The sequence below is a fragment of the Balaenoptera physalus genome (assembly GCF_965194825.1).
Source record: "Balaenoptera physalus genome assembly, chromosome: 3".
Lineage (NCBI taxonomy): Eukaryota > Metazoa > Chordata > Mammalia > Artiodactyla > Balaenopteridae > Balaenoptera > Balaenoptera physalus.
In genome coordinates, this window is record NC_138890.1 from 33,920,304 (window position 1) to 33,946,042 (window position 25,739).

The window sequence follows — 25,739 nt, forward strand, 5'->3', positions numbered from 1 at the left end:
GATTAATCCTTTATCAGTTGCTTCATTTGCAAATATTTTCTCCCATTCTGAGGGTTGCCTTTTGGTCTTGTTTATGGTTTCCTTTGCTGTGCAAAAGCTTTTAAGTTTCATTAGGTCCCATTTGTTTATTTTTGTTTTTATTTCCCATTTCTCTAGGAGGTGGGTCAAAAAGGATCTTGCTGTGATTTATGTCATAGAGTGTTCTGCCTGTGTTTTTCTCTAAGAGTTTGATAGTGTCTGGCCTTACATTTAGGTCTTTAATAAATTTTGAGTTTATTTTTGTGTATGGTGTTAGGGAGTGTTCTAGTTTCATACTTTTACATGTACCTGGCCAGTTTTCCCAGCACCACTTATTGAAGAGGCTGTCTTTTCTCCACTTATATTCTTGCCTCCTTTATCAAAGATAAGGTGACCATATGTGCATGGGTTTATCTCTGGGCTTTCTATCCTGTTCCATTGATGTATATTTCTGTTTTTGTGCCAGTACCATACTGGTTTGATTACTGTAGCTTTGTAGTATAGTCTGAAGTCAGGGAGCCTGATTCCTCCAGCTCCATTTTTCGTTCTCAATATTGCTTTGGCTATTCGGGGTCTTTTGTGTTTCCATACAAATTGTGAAATTTTTTGTTCTAGTTCTGTGAAAAATACCAGTGGTAGTTTGATAGGGATTGCATTGAATCTGTAGATTGCTTTGGGTAGTATAGTCATTTTCACAATGTTGATTCTTCCAATCCAAAAACATGGTATATCTCTCCATCTATTTGTATCATCTTTAATTTCTTTCATCAGTGTCTTATAATTTTCTGCATACAGGTCTTTTGTCTCCTTAGGTAGGTTTATTCCTAGATATTTTATTCTTTTTGTTGCAGTGGTAAATGGGAGTGTTTTCTTAATTTCACTTTAAGATTTTTCATCATTAGTGTATAAGAATGCCAGAGATTTCTGTGCATTAATTTTGTGTCCTGCTACTTTACCAAATTCATTGATTAGCTCTAGTAGTTTTCTGGTACCAGCTTTAGGATTCTCTATGTATAGTATCATGTCATCTGCAAACAGTGACAGCTTTACTCTTCTTTTCCGATTTGGATTCCTTTTATTTCTTTTTCTTCTCTGATTGCTGTGGCTAAAACTTCCAAAACTATGTTGAATAAGAGTGGTGAGTGTGGGCAACCTTGTCTTGTTCCTGGTCTTAGTGGAAATGGTTTCAGTTTTTCACCATTTATGATGATGTTGGCTGTGGGTTTGTCATATATGGCCTTTATTATGTTGAGGAAAGTTCCCTCTATGCCTACTTTCTGCAGTGTTTTTATCATAAATGGGTGTCGAATTTTGTTGAAAGCTTTCTCTGCATCTATTGAGATGATCATATGGTTTTTCTCCTTCAATTTGTTAATATGGTGTATCACGTTGATTGATTTGCGTATATTGAAGAATCCTTGCATTCCTGGAATAAACCCCACTTGATCATGGTGTATGATCCTTTTAATGTGCTGTTGGATTCTGTTTGCTAGTATTTTGTTGAGGATTTTTGCATCCATGTTCATCAGTGATATTGGCCTGTAGTTTTCTTTCTTTGTGACATCTTTGTCTGGTTTTGGTATCAGGGTGATGGTGGCCTCGTAGAATGAGTTGGGGAGTGTTCCTCCCTCTGCTATATTTTGGAAGAGTTTGAGAAGGATACGTGTTAGCTCTTCTCTAATGTTTGATAGAATTCGCCTGTGAAGCCATCTGGTCCTGGGCTTTTGTTTGTTGGAAGATTTTTCATCACAGTTTCAATTTCAGTGCTTGTGATTGGTCTGTTCATATTTTCTATTTCTTCCTGGTTCAGTCTCGGCAGGTTGTGCATTTCTAAGAATCTGTCCATTTCTTCCAGGTTGTCCATTTTATTGGCACAGAGTTGCTTGTAGTAATCTCTCATGATCGTTTGTATTTCTGCAGTGTCAGTTGTTACTTCTCCTTTTTCATTTCTAATTCTGTTGATTTGAGTCTTCTCCCTTTTTTTCTGAATGAGTCTGGCTAATGGTTTATCAATTTTGTTTATCTTCTCAAAGAACGAGTTTTAGTTTTATTGATCTTTGCTATCGTTTCCTTCATTTCTTTTTCATTTATTTCTGATCTGATCTTTATGATTTCTTTCCTTCTGCTAACTTTGGGGTTTTTTTTGTTCTTCTTTCTCTAATTGCTTTAGGTGTAAGGTTAGGTTGTTTATTTGAGATGTTTCCTGTTTCTTAAGGTAGGATTGTATTGCTATAAACTTCCTCTTAGAACTGCTTTTGTTGCATCCCATAGGTTTTGGGTCGTCATGTCTCCATTGTCATTTGTTTCTAGGTATTTTTTGATTTCCTCTTTGATTTCTTCAGTGATCACTTCATTATTAAGTAGTGTATTGTTTAGCCTCCATGTGTTTGTATTTTTTACAGATCTTTTCTTGTAATTGATATCTAGTCTCATAGCGTTGTGGTCGGAAAAGATACTTGATACGATTTCAATTTTCTTAAATTTACCAAGGCTTGATTTGTGACCCAAGATATGATCTATCCTGGAGAATGTTCCATAAGCACTTGAAAAAAATGTGTATTCTGTTATTTTTGTATGGAATGTCCTGTAAATATCAATTAAGTCCATCTTGTTTAATGTATCATTTAAAGCTTGTGTTTCCTTATTTATTTTCATTTTGGATGATCTGTCCATTGGTGAAAGTGGGGTGTTAAAGTCCCCTACTATGATTGTGTTACTGTCGATTTCCCCTTTTATGGCTGTTTGTATTTGCCTTATGTATTGAGGTGCTCCTATGTTGGGTGCATAACTATTTACAATTGTTATATCTTCTTCTTGGATCGATCCCTTGATCATTATGTAGTATCCTTCTTTGTCTCTTTTAACAGTCTTTATTTTAAAGTCTATTTTTTTTTTAAATTTTTTTAAATTTATTATTTATTTATTATTTTTATTTTTGGCTGTGTTGGGTCTTCGTTTCTGTGTGAGGGCTTTCTCCAGTTGAGGCGAGTGGGGGCCACTCTTCATCGCGGTGCGCGGGCCTCTCACTGTCGCGGCCTCTCTTGTTGCGGAGCACAGGCTCAAGACACTCAGGCTCAGTAGTTGTGGCTCACGGGCCCAGTTGCTCCGCGGCATGTGGGATCTTCCCAGACCAGGGCTCGAACCCGTGTCCCCTGCATTGGCAGGCAGATTCTCAACCACTGTGCCACCAGGGAAGCCCTAAAGTCTATTTTGTTTGATATGAGAATTGCTACTCCAGCTTTCTTCTGATATCCATTTGCATGGAATTTTCTAGGTCCTTTTTAAACGTTTTTTATTTTCTCTATTCTATTTCCATGATTTTGCATCATCTTTACTATCATTATTCTGAATTCTTTTTCAGTTAAACTGCCAATTTCCTCTTCATTTGTTAGGTCTGGTGGGTTTTTATCTTGCTCTTTCATCTGCTGTGTGTTTTTCTGTCTTCTCATTGCTTAAGTTACTGTGTTGGGGTCTCCTTTTCGCAGGCTGCAGGTTCGCAGTTCCCGTTGTTTTTGGTGTCTGTCCCCAGTGGCTAAGGTTGGTTCAGTGGGTTGTGTAGGCTTCCTGGTGGAGGGGACTAGTGCTTGTGTTTTGGTGGATGAGGCTGGATGTTGTCTTTCTGGTGGGCAGGTCCACATCTGGTGGTGTATTTTGGGTTGTCTGTGGCCTTATTATGATTTTAGGCAGCCACTCTGCTAATGGATGGGGTTGTGTTCCTGTCTTGCTAGTTGTTTCGCATAGGGTGTCCAGCAGTGTAGCTTGCTGGTCGTTGAGTGAAGCTGGGTCTTGGCGTTGAGAGGGAGATCTCTGGGAGATTTTCACCATTTGACATTATGTGGAGCTGGGAGGTCTCTTGTGGACCAGTGTCCTGAAGTTGGCTCTCCCACTTCAGAGGCACAGCACTGACTCCTGGCTGGGGCACCAAGAGCCTTTCATCCACACGGCTCAGAATAAAAGGGAGAAAAAATAGAAAGAAAGAAAGAAAGAAAGAGGATAAAATAAGATTTATTAAAATAAAAAATAATTATTAAGAAAAAAAGTTTTTTAAGTAAAAAAAAAAAAGAAGGACGGACAGAACCCTAGGACAAATGGTGAAAGCAAAGCTATACAGACAAAATCACACACAGAAGCATACACATACACACTCACAAAAAGAGAAAAAGGGGAAAAAATAATATATCTTTGCTCTCAAAGTCCACCTCCTCGATTTGGGATGATTCGTTGTCTATTCAGGTATTCCACAGATGCAGGTACATCAAGTTGTTTGTGGAGCTTTAATCCGCTGCTTCTGAGGCTGTTGGGAGAGATTTCCCTTTCTCTTCTTTGTTCGCACAGCTCCCGTGGTTCAGCTTTGGATTTGGACCCACCTCTGCGTGTAGGTCGCCTGAGGGCATCTGTTCTTCGCTCAGACAGGACGGGGTTAAAGGAGCAGCTGATTCGGGGGCTCTGGCTCACTCAGACCGTGGGGAGGTAGGGATACGGATGTGGGGCGAGCCTGCGGCGGCAGAGGCCAGCGTGACGTTGCACCAGCCTGAGGCGCGCCGTGCGTTCTCCCGGGGAAGTTGTCCCTGGATCACGGACCCTGGCAGTGGCGGGCTGTACAGACTCCCGGGAGGGGCGGTGTGGAGAGTGACCTGTGCTCGCACACAGGCTTCTTGGTGGCGGCAGCAGCAGCCTTAGCGTCTCATGCCCGTCTCTGGGGTCTGCGCTGATAGCCGCGGCTTGTGCCCGTCTTTGGAGCTCCTTTAAGCAGTGCTCTTAATCCCCTCTCCTCCTGCACCAGGAAACAAAGAGGGAAGAAAAAGTCTCTTGCCTCTTCGGCAGCTCCAGACCTTTTCCTGGATACCCTCCCGGCTTGCCGTGGTGCACTAGCCCCCTTCAGGCTGTGTTCACGCCGCCAACCCCAGTCCTCTCCCTGCGATCCGACCGAAGCCCGAGCCTCAGCTCCCAGCCCCCGCCCGCCCCGGCGGGTGAGCAGACAAGCCTCTCGGGCTGGTGAGTGCTGGTCGGCACCGATCCTCTGTGCGGGAATCTCTCCGCTTTGCCCTCCGCACCCCTGTGCCTGCGCTCTCCTCCGTGGCTCCGAAGCTTTCCCCCTCCGCCACCCACAGTCTCCGCCCGCGAAGGGGCTTCCTAGTGTATGGAAACCTTTCCTCCTTCACAGCTCCCTCCCACTGGTGCAGGTCCCGTCCCTATTCTTTTGTCTCTGTTATTTCTTTTTTCTTTTGCCCTACCCAGGTACGTGGGGAGTTTCTTGCCTTTTGGGAGGTCTGAGGTCTTCTGCCAGCATTCAGTGGGTGTTCTATAGGAGCAGTTCCACATGTAGATGTATTTCTGATGTATCTGTGGGGACGAAGGTGATCTCTGCGTCTTACTCTTCCGCCATCTTGAAGCTCCTCCCTCTCTATCCATTTTTGAAAGTAGGGTTTTGAAGTATCCAGCTACTATTGTTGAGCCATCTATTTCTCTGTCTCATATTGTCAGATTTTTATTCATTTGATTTGAATCTCTCTTGTTAACTACAGATAGATTTATAATTGTTGGTCTTCCTGACAGATTGTTTCTTTTATCATTATAAAATGTCCTTGTTTTTCTCTAGTAGCAGTGTTTACTTTAAAGTCTGTTATGTCTAATATTAATATAGCAACTCTAGTTCTCTTTCGGTTATTGTTTGTATGGTACATATTTTTTCCATCTTTTTACTTTCAATTTACTTGTGTCTTTGAATACAAAATGTGTCACTTGTAGGTAGCACTTAGTTGGATTATGGGTTTTTTCTTTATTCATATACCTTTTAAAATCTCTGCCTTTTGATTAGAATGTATAATCCATTATGTTTAATAAAATTACTAATAAGGTAGAATTTATAGTTGCCTTTTTTTTGTTGTTTTCTAAATGGTGTAGGTCTTTTTTTGTTCCTCTATTTCCCCATATTGCCCTCTATTTTGATAAATAGATATATTCTACTGTAGCATTTTAATTTATTTGTTGTTTATTATATTGTGTTTTAAAAGTTACTTTCATTTTAGTGTTTGCCCCGGGAATTAAAGGTAATGTATTAACTTACAGGAATCCAGTTTGGATTAATACAAACTAAATTCTAATAGTATACAAAAACTTTGCTCCAAAATAGCTTCTGTTTCTTGGTGCTATAATTTTCATACAAATGATGTCTTTGTATGATAGAAGCTCATCAATACAATTTTATTACTATTACTCTATACCCTAGACTGTTATATTTTAGGTCAGATAGAAGAGAAAAAGAAATAAAAACACAAATACATTCATATTGTGCTTTATGTTTACTTATGCAGTTATCTTTCCCAGATTCTTTATTTTTCTGTGTGGATTCCAGTTACTGTCTAGTGTCCTTTCATTTCAGACTAAAGGACTTGCCTTTGTATCTCTTGTATGGCAGATTTGCTAGTAATAAAACCTCTCTCTTTTTAAAAAATTTTAATCTCAGAAACTCTTAAATTTTCCTGCATTCTATAAGCCTAGTTTTGCTGGATATAGAGTTCTTCATTGATAGTATTTTTCTTTCAGGACTTTTTAGTATGTCACCCCACTGCCTTTTGAGCTCCATGGTTTTTCATGAGAAGTCAGCTCTTAATTTTATTGAGGATCCTTGTATGTGATGCATCACTTTTACCTTCGTTCAAAATTCTCTCTATGTCTTTTTCTTTCAGTAGCTGATTTTGCTGTAGCTAAATGTAGATCTTTTTGAGTTTATCTTACTTGAAGTATTTTGAGCCTCTGGTATGTGTAGATTAATATTTTACATCAAATATGGGAAGTTTTAGGCTATTATTTCTTGAAATAGTCTTTCTGCTCCTTTTTCTCTCTCCTCTCCTTCTGGAACTCCTATTATGCATATGTTGGTATACTTGATGGTGTCCCACAAGTCTCCCACTATTTGCCAGGGAGCTCTGTGTGTGTGATCACACTTTCAAAGCTCCAGCAGTTTAAAATTCTGCCTTACCCTACACTTTCTACAAATGCAGAGCTCAAGGCCAGCCAGAGGTAATATATTAGGGTCTTGATTGGTTTTTCCTAGGCACATACTCCACTGTGGAAATGTGTGGCCTTCTGCATCCCCATGGAGTTGTTGGAGATTTTCAGAGTCACTTATGGGCATCTCATTCCTCAGACTTTTATGTATTTTGGCCAACCTCTTTTGTTTAAATTTTAATTTTATTGGCATATAGTTGATTTACAATGTTGTGTTAGTTTTGGGTGTAAAGCAAAGTGAGTCAGTTATACCTACACATACATTTATTCTTTTTTAGATTCTTTTCTCTTATAGGTTATCACAGAATATTGAGTAGAGTTCCCTCTGCTATACAGTATGTGCTTGTTGGTTATCTATCTTATATATAGTAGTGTGTATATGTTCATCCCAAGCTCCTGATTTACCCCTCCCTCCCCCCCCGCGATGTTTCCCTTTTGGTAACCATAAGTTTGTTTTCGAAATCTGTGAGTCTGTTTCTGTTTTGTAAATAAGTTCATTTGTATCATTTTTTTAGATTCCATATATAAGTGACATCATATGATATTTGTCTTGGCTACTGTAAATAGTGGTGCAGTGAACATTGGGGTGCATGTATCTTTTCGAATTATGGTTTTTATCTGGATATATGTCCAGGAGTGGGATTCCTGGATCATATGGTAGTTCTGCTTTTAGTTTTTTAAGGAACCTCCATATGGTTCTCCATGGTGGTCGTACCAATTTACATTCTCACCAACAGTGTAGAAGGGTTCCCTTTTCTCCCCACCCTCTCCAGCATTTATTGTTTCTAGTCTTTTTCATGTTGGCCATTCTGAGTGGTGTGAGGTGATACCTCATTGTAGTTTTGATTTGCATTTCTCTGATAATTAATGATGTTGAGCATCTTTTCATGTACTTTCTGGCCATCTGTATGTCTTCTTTGGAGAAATGTCTATTTAGATCTTCTGCCCATTCTTTGATTGGGTTGTTTGTTTTTTTGACAGAGCTGCATGAGCTGTTTTTATATTTTGGAGATTAATCCCTTGTTGGTCACATCATTTGCAAATATTTTCTCCCATTCTGTGGGTTGTCTTTTTATTTTGGGTTCCTTTGCTGTGAAAAAGCTTCTAAGTTTGATTAGGTCTCATTTGCTTATTTTTGTTTTTATTTTCTTTAGGAGGTGGATCAAAAAAGATATTGTTACAATTTATGTCAAAGGGTGTTCTGCCAATGTTTTCTTCTAAGAGTATTATAGCGTCTGGCCTTACATTTATGTCTTTGATGCATTTTGAGTTTATTTTTGTGTATGGTATTAGAGAATGTTCTAATTTCATTCTTTTACGTGTAGCTGTGCAGTTTTCCCACTACCACTTATTGAAGAGGCTTTCTTTTCTCCATTGTATATTCTTGCCTCCCTTGTCATAGATTAATTGATGATAGGTGCATGGGTTTATTTCTGGGCTTTCTATTCTGTTCCATTGATCTATATTTCTGTTTTTGTGCCAGTACAATACTGTTTTGAATTGTAGCTTTGTAATATAATTTGAAGTCAAGGAGCCTGATTCCTCCAGCTCTGTTGCCCAAACTGGTATTATAACCTCAGGCAGCTACAATGTGAAACAGTTGCCACTGACGGTTTTGCATTGATGGGAATGGGGCTTTTCCCACTGAATCAGTTCAAACAACAACAAGCCCTGTGAATGAGACTTTTCAAGGGAGCTTCCAGAAAGGTCAAAACATTGAAAGCTATTTGGGGATGAGACTTTTTGAGAAACTCCAGAGCCATTCTATTTCCTCTGGCAGCTAATAGGCTGCTATTTTTCACAGCAACCTTGATTGCAAGACTTTTTGGCTTTCAAGGCCACTACAGAGTTGTGGAGAAGAGAATGTGAATAGAGCAAATTAAAGCACCACAGACCTCACTGTTACTATCATTTTCAGCCATTTTTCTTGAATAAATGCTCCTCAGATTAAGTTGTTGGTTAATTTCCAGGGCTCTGAAAAAGTTGAATTTGACAAATTTTGCCAGGGTTCTCATTGTTTTTAAGGAGGATCTGATTTTTGGAGGTTTACCATTATAGAAGTGCTTTGTTCCCCATGACTACTTCTGATAAGAAATGGAAAATTGATATTCCATCATCTGCAAAATAACAGAATATTGGACTCTGTTTACCCCCACTTTTAGTCTTTTTATTTCTACAAGAATCTATCTCTTGGTTCTTTTCTCTGTCCTTCAGCCCACTTTTTTTAAAATAAAAATTGTATGTATTCAAGGCATACAATGTGATGATTCAATATAGACATTCATAGTGAAATGATTGTTACAGTCAAGCTAATGTATATCTTCTCCTCACATAGTTACCCTTTCATTTGTTGCAATAAAAGCCCCTGAAATCTACTCTCTTAGCAAATTTCCAGTATTCAATACAATTTTTTTTTTCAATACAATATTTTTAACTGTAGTCATCATGCTATACATCAAATCTTTAGACTTATTCATTCATTCTACATAACTGCTACTTTGTACCCTTTGACCAACATCTCTCTATTTCCCCCACCTCCCAGCCTCTGGTAATCATCATTCTATTCTCTGTTTTTATGTATTCAACCATTTTAGATTCCACATATAAGCGAGATCATGAAGTTTTTTTCTTTCTGTGTCTAGCTTATTATAGGTTTTAAGATATGTAGAAAAGAAGCTACCTTTGTCATAGGTTTGCTTTTTCCCTTAACATTTCTAACTGTGATTTTTTTAGAAAGGCTACTTTGAAAATTAAAATTATTACAAAATTTAAACCTTTGTAACATAGTAGAACAAGTATTTACTGACAGAGAATTTTAGTCTCTCCCCTGGAGAAATTCTCTCATTCTCACTTATGATAACATAATACATTAAATTATAAACACATATTATTTTTCATTATTATGACCAATAAAATTAAGAAACAATATAGATTTGATAATTGGGTAGATGGATGTAATAAATAAAAACATCCCTTGATATTCTGATATATTCCCCTAGCAGTGAATTCATCTTTTCTGATCATTAGAGCATAATTTAGTAAGCTAGGTTTATATATTTTTCTGGGTACATTTATTTTCAGCTCTGTTTACTTGATGTAATAAGCTAAGTAAAGAATTCAAAAACTTATGCTAAGGGTACTAAGGATATTATAAAGTGCCCAGTGGTTTTATCTCTCATTGTTTATTTGACTATACTTATTAGTGTCATGGCATGCCTTTTTTTAATCCACATAGCAAGAAGTTTTTAAGTTGATTCAAGTTTTTCCCCAGATTCTGCCTGATGTTATTTACCCTTGAGAATAAAATCAGCCCAAGGAGTTAAGTAAACTTGAGTTTGTATCTGATCTTTATGGTGATAAATTAGTAGTAGGTAAATTATTTGTAGAAGCAGCTAGATTTTCAACATTTCTTGAATTCTGTGTCCATATCTATAACATACCTCCATACAGAGTGGGTGAGATGTATAACAGTTAATGTATAGGTGCTCAACGTAATAAATTTTTCCTTCCTTAACTAGGGTATATAAATTCTAGGAAAGATAAATATAAAAGGGAAAAGCTGATTATTTTGATAGACCATCCCTTGGTTGAAAGTGGAATTTGCAATAAATTATATTTTAAAAATTTATGATTGGAGTGAATTATATCCAAAGACTACTGGTCCCCAATTCCCATTAAGTCAACTCAGCCAGTTATTTGTTCATGTATTTATTCAACAACAAATATTTATTGACACGCCACTATGGGCCAGGAATTGAGGATATAACAGTAAAGAAAAGGTGAGTGGTTGTTGCCCTCATGAAGCTTCATTCTAGTGGGAACACCTGAAAAGACAAGGAAACGTCCCCACAGTTGTTAAAAGCAAATAATTATAGATTATTATATGCACATAAGAAACATATAGAATGATGGCAAATAACTCAGGAGGGTTTTTCAGGGAGTGTGGACCTAGAAGGCCACCCTGAGGAGGTGACATCTGAGTCAAGACCTGAAGAATGGGAAGTAAGAGGCATACCCAAAACTGGGGAAACAGTTTCCAGGCATAGGGAAGAGAGAGTGCAAAGTCTCAAAAGTGAGGAAAAATCTTGGCTTATTCAAGAAACAGACAGGAGGCCAGAGGCATTGGTGCTTAAGAAACCATAGGGAAAGTGATCTAAAAAGAAACTGATACTGGGTAGAAACCAGATTAGGCAGGGTCTTGTAACCAAGGAGTTTGGATTTTGTCCTAAGTGCGGTGAGAAAGCAGTGGTGTGACTGGATCTGATTTACGTTCTATAAAGATGATTCTGGCTGCTCTGTTGAGAACAGATTGGAAAAGGCCAAATATGCATGTGTAGGGATATACCCACACACCCCGCATGCTATGCCTCAAGAGGACTGTGAGAAATAGAAAAAGGGTGTTTGGCCAAGATCCTGTCGTATGGTGGCAGATAAGCTTGTGACCTAATATGAGCCCCCCAAGGGTCTTTTTTCACCAGATGGTGGAGAGACTACCTTTCCTCTCCATGCTGCCTGCTTGGTCTCTGCACAGCAGCTGCCCAGAGCCTGTAACAGCATGTGGGGCTACACGAAAGATGGGACCTAAATAGCAATGCCAGTTTGCCATACACTAGGGACAGCTTCCTCAGTCTGATCATTTTAATACCCAAGATATAGTTTCATATTCAGTATGTGAGATAGTTCAAGCATAAGAATACTCACTGTGTGAAATATCCAATATTTAGGAACAATTCATTTTCACTATCATCAATGTATATTTTGTGTAAATACTATCCAATTGCTAGGTCAGATTTTTTTTCTCATTTATATTTGGTATATTCCATTAATGCCAGGTTTCTTGTGTATATGGGTGTTGTCCATGAAGGATTATAACTCCTTGATGTCTGTTGATCACTAAAAATTGAATCAGTTAATCCTTAAGAACAATCTTTTACCTCCCTGCAGCATTATTTAATTAACACACTTTGGGGTTTCAGAGCTAGAGTTTTGTTGTCACATTATGCTTCCATAGGAATTGTAACAAATTAGGAGGCAGAAAGTGGAATGAATTTAGCTTTTAAGATGCAAGGTATTGACATGTTGAATTATCGTGAGTGAAGGACAACTATAGTACAGTAATTAGTGCAAGCCTTCTGTTTTGCATTTATCATCTTTAAAGATAGCAATAGAAAGTAACAAGGACAACATTAAGAAAATAAATGGAAAAGAATAACAATTCAGTTACAGGAAAGGGTACTTTAGAGCATAGAATTGTTGATCCTGTCAAAACTACTCATTTATTTAATGGTTGCCAAATACAGCCCTTGATATTCTGCTAGAAATTTGATAGTTACGGTACTGCCAAGGTTGTTTGGGAACATTTGATGTCTTTCCCATATGTTGTTACAAGGCAACCCTAGAACACATGATATAAGAGCCAGGCTGGAAATGAGGTTCTTTGTGGAACCTGTTTTTTTAAGTTTTTACATAATGACCATTAATCTCCATCCCTTTGCTGGTCTGAGAGTGATGGAGGGAGTGGTGCAAATTTAAGAGGCCAGGGTAACATCTGCAGACCAACTTAGAATCTAACTTTGTTTCTAAAGACAAGCAAACAAACAATAATCATTAAAATATAGCACTTAGAGAGGTCTAATGTTAAACGGTCTCAGTTCATTTCCTGGAGGATTTTTAGACCTTACTGTTGATTCACTACAAACTGTCATAATGTAGTATAGCTAACTCCAGAGTCTGAACAGGATGAGGAATTCTGTCTTCTTGTCTTGTGGATGACCTTTTCTGATCAGGGTGAAGTTGCTGGTGTTGGAGTGAGTGATTGCTCCTATCCCCTTGTGCTTCGCCTAGCTTTGCTTGCGGAAGCTTTTATTGTTATTAATATTTTACTGACTGAAGACCAGCAGTGCTCTAGGTGATGAATACAACATTGAGCTAGCTCTGGTCTTTGTCCAACTGGATAATTACTAATTATACAACTAGGAAATAGAACTTGCTGTATATAAATATTGGGATAAATAGGGCAATGTGGGGCAGAAACAAATAGTCATTAATATTCATCAACCTATGACAAATTCCTGATGAGCTCTCATGGTATCTCAGAAAAAAAGGTTAATTTTCTAAGAAAAAGATTTAATATTTTCCAACTGTGGTTGGTCTTCTCAGCTGCTTGCACTTAAATACTTCTTTTGGAGTTACTAAGAATAATGTATTCTGAAGGTCATGTAGCAAAACTACCATAAGTTTGATGAATTGCTTGAGTTTTATTTATGTGAATAATTATTGTTAGTTTTGTGGATAACCATTCAGAAATGACCATTATATTCTCAAAATTTTTATTTGTTATTAAAATTATACTAATCAAATGTATCAGACTATCTTATCAAAAACAAACAAAAACTAAAGCAAACAAAAGATGCTATGTTGTGTGTTTTTCTAATATGCTTCCTAGAGGTGGAAATTATTTTGCTGCTAAGACTTTAGGGGATGTGTATTGGTTCATCTACTTGCCCTCTGTGTTTGAAAAAGGATTGATTTACATCCTGCCTTTTTCCAATTTGTTCCTCTAATTGATATAGCACTGGATGAGAATAATCCATTAATAGCCACGAGTGTGGTTTTAAGGGAAGTAGAGCTGCGGAAAGCATTAAACTAACAAACAGAATGCGATGCATTTTATTTATTTATAATTATCCTGAAAGAAATAAGTTGAAGGTGTCATTATAATATAATCTTTTATAGTATTAGGCTCCTGATGCTTTGTGAATTTCCTTGATGTGTTTTGCGTTTTAGGGTTTTGTTGGCAAGCATTTATAAATTCCTTAGAGTGTCACATTTAAAACCGTATCTTTCCAGTGTCTCTTTTCTTGTTTTTTTTCTGGCATACTTTTAAGTGCACTTGTCTTATTCCTTCTTAATTATGAGCCTTTAAGGAAAGAGTCTGTACCTTACTCATCTGGTTGTCTTTGTATCTAGAGCACATTGGGCACAAAAATAAAATATTTTGTTGAACTTATTTGATTTGCAGATTAAATTTTATACTGTTTGTGAGAAGAACTCAGTGTTAGAAAATCTGACATCCAGCTTCAAAATTAGTTTGGGTCAAAGGTGATAAAGGGTAGAGTAAGCAAGAAAATTAGAAAGAAATTTTGTCCCAAATTATTAAAAAATTGTGTATAAAACACTCTCTGGTGAATTATGTAATCACATGAAATAAACCTTTTTCATTGTACCAGTGATCATTTTTCTCAGTTAAAAGTAACATTTAAAAAAATGCAACACATGTTTATTATAGGTTCACTGGAAAGAACACTAAAGAGCAAAAGGTTAAAAATAAAAATATTGTACAATTTCCTTACCCATAGAAAACTTCCATTAATCATTGAATTTCTGTTCTTCTATCCTATTTTACATATATCTAAATTTTATTTTTTTAAGTAAGGGGTCATATTATGCATACAGTTTTATCATATCTTTCTTACCTAGTATAATATTCATTTTTCATGATAAATACTATTTATGGCAATATTTCTGTCTTAATAGTTAAGCATAATTTTATCAAACCAATTTTCCATTATTTGGCATTTATATATTTTTGGAATTGTCCTCTGTCAAAAACAACTTAATGATGAACATCTTTGTAGCTAGATCTTTGTGGATACCCTTCCCTAATAAAATATTTTAATAAATATGCTCTAACACATATGTTTGTCACAATCACAGTGATTCATAAAATCATTAAAATATGCATCTAAAGTAATTATTGTATTTTTATTTTTGGAACAGCAGTTTATAGTTATAAATAGGAGAAGTATATACTTAGAAAATCACACTGGACTGACAAATTTAATTTTGTAAGTTAATTTTCCCACCACAACGTCTTGGTTGCCAACTTTTATTTCAAATTTCTAGCACACACATTTGATCATTCCTCAGACATTAACCCATTGCCTACCAGGTGCCAAGTCCTGTTCTAGCAATAAGACAATTAAGATCACAAAGTTCTCATGCTTAAACTGCTCACAGTTTCATGGGAACAGATTTATTTTATAGAAGCAAGGTAAGCTTGCAGACCCAAAGCATAGATAAGGCTTAACTTTGTAGCAGTCTCTGTAAGTACACATCAAAAAAAATTGATAGTAAGTGAGGAAATGAAGTAATCATAAATGACAAGTAATAAAATAATAATAGATGAAGAAAATACTAAGCTCATAATATGTGCTAAAACTTTTTAGATATTTGATGATATCTGTATAATCTATCATTGATTATCACTATTGCTAGATACTAATGTCTTTATGATGCTTACTATCTAACCTCCTAAGTTAAATAGCAGTAAATGCATAGTAGTGTATATCGGGATTCTTTATAAAGAGGTAATGAAAAGATGATGAATGAATAGAGACTTGATTTACCAAATACTTCATATTACAAAGTAAAAGCAAATTTTATTATTATTGAACCATAAAATAATGCTGAAACTCTAAAATATAAGCCAATACATATATTTTTAATTTTTTTCTTTTCATTTAAATTCCCTTCTGTGTTTTGGTATTGGGTATATCCAAAGACCATAATGATGCATTCATAGCTGGTGGCATAAATATTGTCACAATTACACAATCATTTTGTATCACGCTTAATTTTTCCTTTGCCATATATTGAACATGATGTATGATATAATGATAATGATATGTAGACTTTGTCATTGTTGATTTATTTGTAACTTCTTAAGGGTACTTTAGCACCATCTATTTAAATTTCCTCCGAAAAGCACTCATTACTTTACTTTTTAAAATAATTTTAAGTTTATGCCTCATAATAAGGATCACTTTGATGTTCCATATCCCTAGAATCAGCAATATTTTTACTATCATATTGATTTCTTCCAGTCAATGTGGGGAAGAGCAATGTCAGTTTTCACTTCTTTGAATCAAAGTGAAAAACTGTGTGGTCGGAATAGTCTAACAAATAATGTTCGTGTGCTGTTGGCTGTCAGAGGGGAAGAGAAAACCAGCCATCAGCTCCTCTCCCTACAACACACTAATCAACCAGCTCAGGTGGTTTTGTGTCCTTGTTCTCTTGTCCAGTAACTGCTGCTTGTAGCCATGCAATGTAAACTCAGTCTATTATTTTCAGGATGTAGAACATACCTCTACATCCTTAGAGAGGAAATGGAAGAACCAGTCTCATCATAAGTGCTTAGGTACTTGTAAGGGTTTTATATCTCTGGGTTTAGGTCAATGAGTTTAGTTTCCTAATCCTAGATATTCAGGGCTTTATGGTGAATGGATGGAAGTTCTGTTGACAGAATTATAGGCTATGTGGCTGTGATAGAATTATGAATCTCTCATTTCTACTGTGTTTTAGAACTTGATGGAAGAAGTAAGTATATAGGAAAATATGCAAACACTTACTGAAAATTATTTTTTTTCATTGAGTGTTATATGGAGTTTTTTTCCCATGAGGAAATGAAACAAACCTGTTTTTATATTCAAAACTGCTTCATCATGAAGTCTGTTTCCCTGAGGAACAAAGGGAACCTAAGAGATCATACCAAACTGAGGTTATTCTTAAAGACTGTTGAGTAAAGATTGCTTACTATTGATACTTAACAATATTCAGTAAATTAATTTAGAAATAAAAATATTTTTAATAATTGTAAAATTATTGTTTTATCTTCTCTATCTCTATCTATGTGTTATTATATGATACTGAGCAGCAGTTTTTCTTCTTGTAACAAATTGCACACATTAACATCATCACCAAATATTCTCTGTGTTCAGTAGACTTGGGGCATTCGCTAGATGTTGAAGAGAAAATGTTTAAAAATAAAAGTTTAAAGAAGTTTAAGGCCTACATCCCATCCATAGGATCTTCGGCATTTTTTTTTTTTTTTTTTTTTTGGCCATGCCGAGTAGCTTGTGGGACCTTAGTTCCCCAACCAGGGATTGAACCCGGGTCCTCAGCAGTGAAAGCATTGAGTCCTAACCACTGGACCACCAGGGAATTCCCCCATCCAAAGGATCTTACAATCTAATTTGAAAGAAATGAGTAGAACAGAACAAAGACAATTAACAGTATAAGTTAGTTTAGTGAAGTCTCAAATACTGTACATGATACATGTAGTAAATATTGAGAAAGAAGTGATCATAAAGGAACTGTATTCAGAAAAGTCTTTTAGCAATCTCTCAGAAGGAATATTGCAAGGAAATTTGAAAAAGGATGTTTTCAAGAAGACTTTGGGGGAAGGTTTATATGAGGGCATATGTAGGACAAAGAATACAGTATGTGAACCTTATTATGATAGTAAAGAGGATTCATTGAAGAACTTTTGAGGAAGGCATTATTGTGTTTGGCTTGGTGTTTGGGGAATACTGGGTTACTTTGGTAACAGGGTGTGAAATTATGGGAAGGAGGATGTAGTGATGTGCTTGGACAGGGGTCACCCCTTAGGGGAATGATGCAGTTGGTCAGGTATGAAATAACGAGACTACCACTGGAGAGGTTGTGATGGGAGTAGGAATGATGGACTTGGCAGACATGAGAATCTAATTGACAGAGATAACTCCACCTGAGAAGTAAGGGGAAAGCTTTTTTTTTTTTTTCTTTATAAAAGTCAGTTTTGAGACTTTGATAGAAATGTTGAAACACCACAAAAATCTTGAAGGTGAAGGTGATAAAGGTTGGAGATGTAGATTTTGATCATGATGAACTAGGAATGTGTGAATAGGTTCAAGCTGAATTGCTTCAGTAACCAAGCTTATTTGTATATTACTAGATTTGAATATTAAATATTTACCTGTTTAGATATTCACATATTTAAACAAATTCTGTCAGTGCCTATGTGTTTCCAGTACCCCAAGAAGGAGATGATATGAATCACAGGGGTAGTACGTTCTCTTTATGAACTGAACAATAAAGATGTTGACAACTGAACCTTGTAAAATAGGTTGAATATATATCAGGGCAGGAAGAAGACAACACAACAGCACAATGAAGAAGGGAAACGGGAAAGGAATGGGCTAAGGAGTAGAAGAAATAAGAAATTGTGGTAGAGTAAAAGCTAAGCATCAAGAGAATTCATGAAAGATTTTGTTTTGTCCACAACTAATAAGAATGACATCTAAATATGACCTGAACTTTAAGATCTTACATTAAAATAGTTGCAGTAGAAACAGAAATGCTGAAAAACAGATAGATGGATTTAAGAAGTGAGTGGAAGATGAGAAAATGTATTAAATTATCTCAAAGAATAGTAATTTCTTCATGTTAAAAAACAAAAACAAAAACTATCAACTTCTTCGGAAGACCATGTCTTTTGGTCTGGTCTTCTCTATGAGAACCAAATGACAAAAAGACAGATCCTGAAAAATACTAGGGTAAATCAATTGCATAAACCTTAAAAAAATTTTTTTTGTGTGTGTGTGTTGACAAGTCCTCTGTATAGCTGAAAAACAGGTAGCCTATCTCTAAAGAATATTTTCAACTTTTTTTCTACTGCTACATATTAAATTTGGAATATGAAACTACAGGCCATAGCAAAGAAAAAAATAAGGTTTGGTTATATACAATTTTATTACTGTAACCAAAGAAAATATTTCAAAAGCCAGTTGAGCAATATTGACATGATTAAAATCCTGACTCTCTAAATTCAGGAAAACACAGATTACTAAAAAATTCTGGTACTTTAGCTATGATTAGTCATTTCTTTAAAAAACAAAAACAAAAAAAACCACTGTAACTGCTTTTAACTGAGCAGGTCAAATCCCTCTGTTGTATGTGCTTTCATAAGGTGATCTATGATCCCTTCAAAGCAGTAATCATAGTTTATATTTTAAAAATTATTGTAGACTATTATTTGAATAAGATTTTTTTTTCCCAAATGAATTGTGTTGTGAAAGCAAGATGCTTGTATGTTCGGTTTTGCTCATCATTATAACCTAGCACCTAGCACTGGGACTAGCACAGAGCATCTTAACCCTCAGCACTATTGACATTTAAGGCTCGATAATTATCTCAGATATCAATATCAAACCACAGTTTCTGGCTAATTGTTTGTTGGGGGTGCGGTGGGGAACTGTCCTGTAGCACTCCTGGCCTCTACTCAGCAGAGCTGTAATGAGCAGAGTGTAAAAACAGAAAATGTCTGCAAACACTGCTGAGTGTCCCTTGGAGTGAGCACAAAATTAGCCCTAATGAGAGTCACAGGGCTAGCACATAGTGGGCAGTCAGTAACTGTGTTACAGGAATAATTAGTCAATTATCACGACTTCACTACTAAGCAAAACCTACCTTGAGAACCAAAGTCCTACAGAGTGGCCTTAGATACCCATAGTCTTTACTTCTACTATCCCTTCATTGTACCCTGACACCCCCCCTTACAATAAGAGTGAGAGGTTGAAAGATCTCTCCTAACTCTGCTCTCTTGTAAAATGAAAATTCTGTTTCCTCCTTTTAGCTTTAATCTTAGTTGACCTGTCTGTATAAAACTTTGCTTTTCACCACCCACAGAGGATTAGAAAATCTCGAGAAATGTAGTCAAGGAACTAGTTGACTGAATTTGGTTAAAGACCCAGGATGTAGATGAATTCCTATGTAACCTGAATTGTAATTTTAGTGATGGAATCAGTCTGACCCAGGAAATACTCTCATTCATTATGCGTAGGAGTAAAACTCCCTTCTAAACAAGAGAAAATGAAGATAAAGCATGTTTTGTTTGGCTATTCCTTTAAGAGTTTATTTCTTTAAAATTGCAGCTGTTACTTGGCTACAAATTTCTAGTTTAGGCAGAACATCACTTACTTCTTTGTTTGTTTCGCACATGAACTACAGTCATCCATAATGACTATCAGCAGCATCTGGGGACATTTGCACCCTCAGTTTCTTCTGCAGGTAAATTCCGAGTCATTCTTTTTAAACTATTATATCTCATGGGAAACATGGTAATATTATTTATTAAGCCCTACTTCTTGTAAGTGCCTGTTCTACAGAAAATGTCAAGTATTAAATACTTCTCAACCAATAAGAAGTTAACATGGATAACATTACTTCACATTTGTACCTAATTATACATTTTCAAAGCACTTTCTAACCATCCTTTTTTGCCCTCATGGTAATGCTCTGATGTAGCTAGGGTAGGTTTTGTTTAACTACATTTTACAAATAAATAAGCAGGAGTACTTTATTTTTTTTTAAATTATTTATTTATTTATTTATTTATGGCTGTGTTGGGTCTTCGTTTCTGTGCGAGGGCTTTCTCTAGTTGCGGCAAGCGGGGGCCACTCTTCATCGCGGTGCGTGGGCCTCCCACTCTCGCAGCCTCTTTTGTTGCGGAGCACAGGCTCCAGACGCGCAGGCTCAGTAGTTGTGGCTCACGGGCCTAGTTGCTCCGCGGCACGTGGGATCTTCCCAGATCAGGGCTCAAACCCGTGTCCCCTGCATTGGCAGGCAGATTCTCAACCACTGCACCACCAGGGAAGCCCAGGAGTACTTTAATCCACTCACACCACCTTAATATATTAAGAACCTCATGAGTGTAAATTTGGTTTTTCAGATTGGATTCTTTGTCCAGTGTAAAATTAAATTTTGCCCTTTTCATAGGAGTTAAAGTCAACTAGTTGACTTTCAGAGATGCTTAGATGTTTTATCCTGTTTTTAATGTATCATTGAAAAACAAAAGGAGAGAACAGAGTGGGTATACTTGGTATATCTCTGCCAAGGAAACAGATGTGTACCAAAATCTGACTTGAAGTCAAGAGTTTCAGCAATCCTGGTGAAAAAATACTACCTGCACAAAATGTGACATTTTTTCTTTTCAGTCTAACTTTGATGTATACAGATTTGAGTATCATTAAATTATTAGTAAGATTTTTTAAGGATATTAGAAAATATACATACTTTATTTAAGACAGGTGCCAAAAGATGTGCTTTAGCCTAGAATTGTGCTTTGTCTGAATGGGATCTGTCTGATTAAATAGAGACAGCTCAAATCTTTTGCTTATTTTTACTGCATTTACCCTTATGAAATGTGTTGGTTTGGTCAAAAAGTTCCTTCGGTTTTAAAGTAAAAGACACGTTTCATTTTCACCTAGAACTTTATTGAACAACGTATTCATCCTTTTGTTCCTCTACCTTCTGCCATTTTTCAGGCAACTTCATAATTCCTGCTTCCCCAAACTTTTTATCTTTTTGAGCAAAGAATAGTTCCAGGTACCTTTTACAGTCTTCCAGGGAATTGAAATTTTTTCCACTAAGAGAGTTTTGTAGAGACCAAAATAAGTGGAAATCTGAAGGTTCAATGTCTGGTGAATACAGCAGATGAATCAGAACTTCCCAGCCAAGCTGTAACAGTTTTTGCCTGGTCATCAAAGAAACATGCAATCTTGTGTTATCCTGATGGAAGATTATGCGTTTTCTGTTGACTAATTCCGGATGCTTTTCGTCGAGTGCTGCTTTCAGTTGGTCTAACTGGGAGCAGTACTTGCTGGAATTAACTGTTTGGTTTTCTGGAGGGAGCTCATAATAGAGGACTCCCTTCCAATCCCACCATCTACACAACATCACCTTCTTTGGATGAAGACCGGCCTTTGGTGTGGTTGGTGGTGGTTCATTTCGCTTAGCCCACGATCTCTTCCATTCCACATTATTGTACAGTATCCACTTTTCATTGCCCGCCACAATTTGTTTTAAAAACGGAGCGTTTTCATTACATTTCAGTGGAGAATCGCATGCGGAAATATGGTCAAGAAGGTTTTTTCGCTTAACTTATGTGAAACCCAAACATCTAAGTGATTAACATAACCAAGCTGGTGCAAATGATTTTTAATGCTTGATTTGGATATTTTGAGTGTGTTGCCTATCTCCTGCGTGGTATAATGTTGATTGTTCTCAATTAATATCTCAGTTTGATCGCTGTCAACTTAAACTGGTCTACACAACCATGGAGCATCTTCCAGCGAGAAATCTCCAGCACGAAACTTCACAAACCACTTTTGACACATTCGATCAGTCACAGCACCTTCTCCATACACTGCACACATCTTTTTTTGCATTTCAGTTGCATTTTTACCTTTCTTTTTTTTTCTTTACCTTTCTTGAAATAATAAAGCATAATATGCTGAAAATGATGGGTTTCTTCTTGCATCTTCAGTATTTAAATGGCTACACAAAAATTCACCAATTTTGATGTTTTTTTTTAAATGCACGCTGATATGACAGCTGTCACAATACAATCTAACAAAATTGTTTCGAATGAAGTTAAAGACAACGAAGCACTACTGGAGCCATCGTACGGAAAAAACCCGAATGAACTTTTTGGCCAGCTCAAATGAATAGTACCTGAGTTCCTTTATCATTCTTGAACTATAGTTTCGAATGCTCTGTGGCAGTCCCAGGCCTGTTTGCCCTCAGAACCATTCTTTGCCTTTTCCCTGCTCTTCCCTATTAGCAGGAGGGCTGCTCCCTGTAGCATATGCTTTCCAGCCTTCTCTGCCAACTGCTTCCACCTGGGTTTGGCCAGTGGGAGGCACTGATGGCAGATTGGAACCTGGGTGGATGTCCTCCTCTCTCTGCATTGGGCAGCCTCAGCAGCCACTGGACAGGCCACCTGTAGGTTCTAGTTACACTCTCCCCTCTCTCTATCCTTCCAGTCCTGGGGTGGTGGTGCCCCAATGTGGATGAACATGGTTGATTACCCAGCCTTTCCCTGTTTAGCTTCTCAGCTATTTCACACATCTATAACAACCTCCTTACATTAAATTCGGCTCTTCAAGGGACTTCCCTGGCAGTTCAGTGATTAAGACTCTGTGCTTGCACTGCAGGGGGCACAGGTTCGATTCCTGGCTGGGGAACTAAAATTCTGTATGCCACGTGGGGTGGCCAAAAGAAAAAAATTCTGTCTCTTCTGAAAACTGATAGTAGTTTCTGTTTTCTTGTTTGGGCCTTGACTGATAGGTGCTTTTTATTGCTTTGGTTTCCTTTGGGAAGAGGGCAGGGGTAATGATGGCTTTCAGAAGCTTTTTAGACAGCAAATTTCTGAGCTGACAGGATTAGCAACTTCTAGATGTGTCTAGGTCAACATTAGCTTGAGGCCAGTGTTAAAAGAAGAAGGACTATCTGGAATTAGAAGAGAAGATACTGCAAAATTGGAGGAAAATCTATGATACTAGGGAAGAGCATGTAAGCCCCCTAAATAGTCGGCTCTTTTGTGTCTGCCTTAAGCTTGTTCTTTTTACTTCTAATGAGGAAAAAAGGTTTATAGTGAAGAACCATTTATGACAAAAAAGCTAAATAAACTTACCAAAAAAAGTAAAATTCAATTGTGGTATCCGCTAGAACTAAAAAGTTTCCTCAAAAGGTTAGGTGCACTTATCTGAATATAAATTGCTAAGAGCTGCTAAATATTGCATCATGCATCAGGGGACATAACAGCAAGAATCCCGTCAAAGAATGCCTTCTGAGAGGTGGAGAAAGCAATCTGAGATTACAAGTTGAAGAGCCCTCAGGTTCATGTCTTGGCCAGGAAGTTGGCTGCTCCATGCGAGTAGTGTGCAAGCTCCAAGTGAATGATATTTATTGTGTTTCCAAGGTGGCAGAACTAAACAAAACAGAAGACAAATCTCTGTCCTAAGTATAGAATCCAACCCTGTTCTCTAGGGCTGCTGCTCAGATGTTCTAAACTGGACCCTACCTTCTTAATGAGGCCTCCAGCAACTACCTATCTGCCCCATCTTCTCTGAACTTCCCTCCCTAAACTTGACTGAAATATAAAAGAAGCCGGTGCTTTATAGAGTTTCATAGCACATAATCACATTTTAGGAATAGCCTACTTCCCTATCTTGGGGCCTTTCAGTTCTCTATTTATAAATTTTCATTCAATCTCACAATCCTAAATACGATCTATATGCCAAGGAATCCCAAATCTGTATCATGGGCTTCATCTCTTCCTGAGATTTTACACTCTTATTTCAATGGTTCAGCATTTTGAGACTGTCTACAAATGTACTTAGCCCCAACTTCTCAGCTGCATATAAGCACTCCCTGATCTCACCTCATTTTGCTTCTCTCTCACCTGTTACATTCTAGCTAGACGCATCTTCTTATCCCCACTTCACTATTTGTGAACCAGCAGTTCTTTCTGCCTTCAGGATGTTCTCTTCCGTGGATCTTCACAGGCTGGCTGCTTCTGCCCATTCAGTCCCAGCTCAAATGGCACTGCCTCTTAGTGGTCTTCCCTGATGACTCAATCTAAATTACCTAAATTTCCTACTTTATTACGCCAAATTATGCTTAAACCTCTTTAAAAGTGTTTGTTTATTTTATGCTCCTTCGGCACTGCAATATAAGCACCAGCAGAGCTAGGACTTACTCTGTCTTGTTCTGCACTGTGATTCCAGGACTTAGAACAGATTCTGTCACAAGTGTGTTGTCATACGTTGGCTGAATGAACGAGTACAGTCCTAGTGGAGGACAGTCCAAAAACAAATCAGCGTCATGATAGACAGGAAGTTAGTAAGAGGGTCTGGCATTTCCCACACCTCCTTGCCCCTGAATACCAACCTTCTTTTGGTCTTTAATTTCTGTTATCATAGATATCCAGCTAGGCTGATCTGTTGTCTAGGCTGAACTGTTCTCTAGGGGAAAATGTAGAACTCTCACTCCTTTGAGTTTTAAACAGCTTATAATTCAGATACACTTTTGCCCTAATGGCCATGTTAACTAACAGAAACCTTCCAATGTATTTGTCTTCTCTCTAGTCCTGAGACTGTCAATTATTATCATCTTCATTGCAGATGTGTGTAGAGTAACGGTCTCGTGGGCACAAATGATTCCAAGTGTAATGTACACAACCAAAAAGCAGTACTGTTTAATGAATAAGAATGTGATGAACTGTGCCATTCAGAAAATGTGGACAGAGAAAGCAACCTAGATTTTAAAAATTCATTGGATTTCATCTTGTTTTCCCAGCATAAATTCTCACGGTACCTATCAGATTTTAATAAATGTTTTTAATTGAATTAACTTTAAGATATGTTAGTTACTACATTTAAAAAATAATCTTTATCCATAAACATTTGCTCATCTACTAATTTGGGCCTCACAATTTATGATACATGGAATATCAATCCATGTATAATTTTCCTGTGGTTTCATATTGTGAGAAAGTAAATCCATTATATTAATTCAATATTAAATATTCCTTTTGCACTAATTTTGTATCATGAAGTTCATGCAGTTTTTCTTAATTAATATTGATATTGTGTATTTCTCTTTATTTTGCAATACTCTTATTCTGAAAGGAACTGTAAACCTTTCTCCCATCAAGTTCAGAGTCTTAGTGTCAAAACTGAAGTATCTTATTTACCAAATTCAAACTAATGACGCTTTTCCTATATATATTCTCTTGCAGAAGAATGGGATTATAAGAGCATGTGTCTAGATGCTTTGGAAAAACTTGTGTAGAATAAGTATAATTTATTTGTTAAACGTTTGGTATAGCCACTTGGTTGTAGAGTTTTCTTTGTGAGAAAAAATTTTATCACAAATTTCTTTAATAGAGGTATCAATTTTTTTCCTAAGAGAGCTTTGATAGTTGGTATCTCTTAGGGAATTTGTTTATTTCATATAAATTGCTAAAATTATTGACATAAAATTGTTCAAAATATTCTCCTATTATCTTCTAAATATACGCAGGATGTATAGTGAAAATGCTTCTA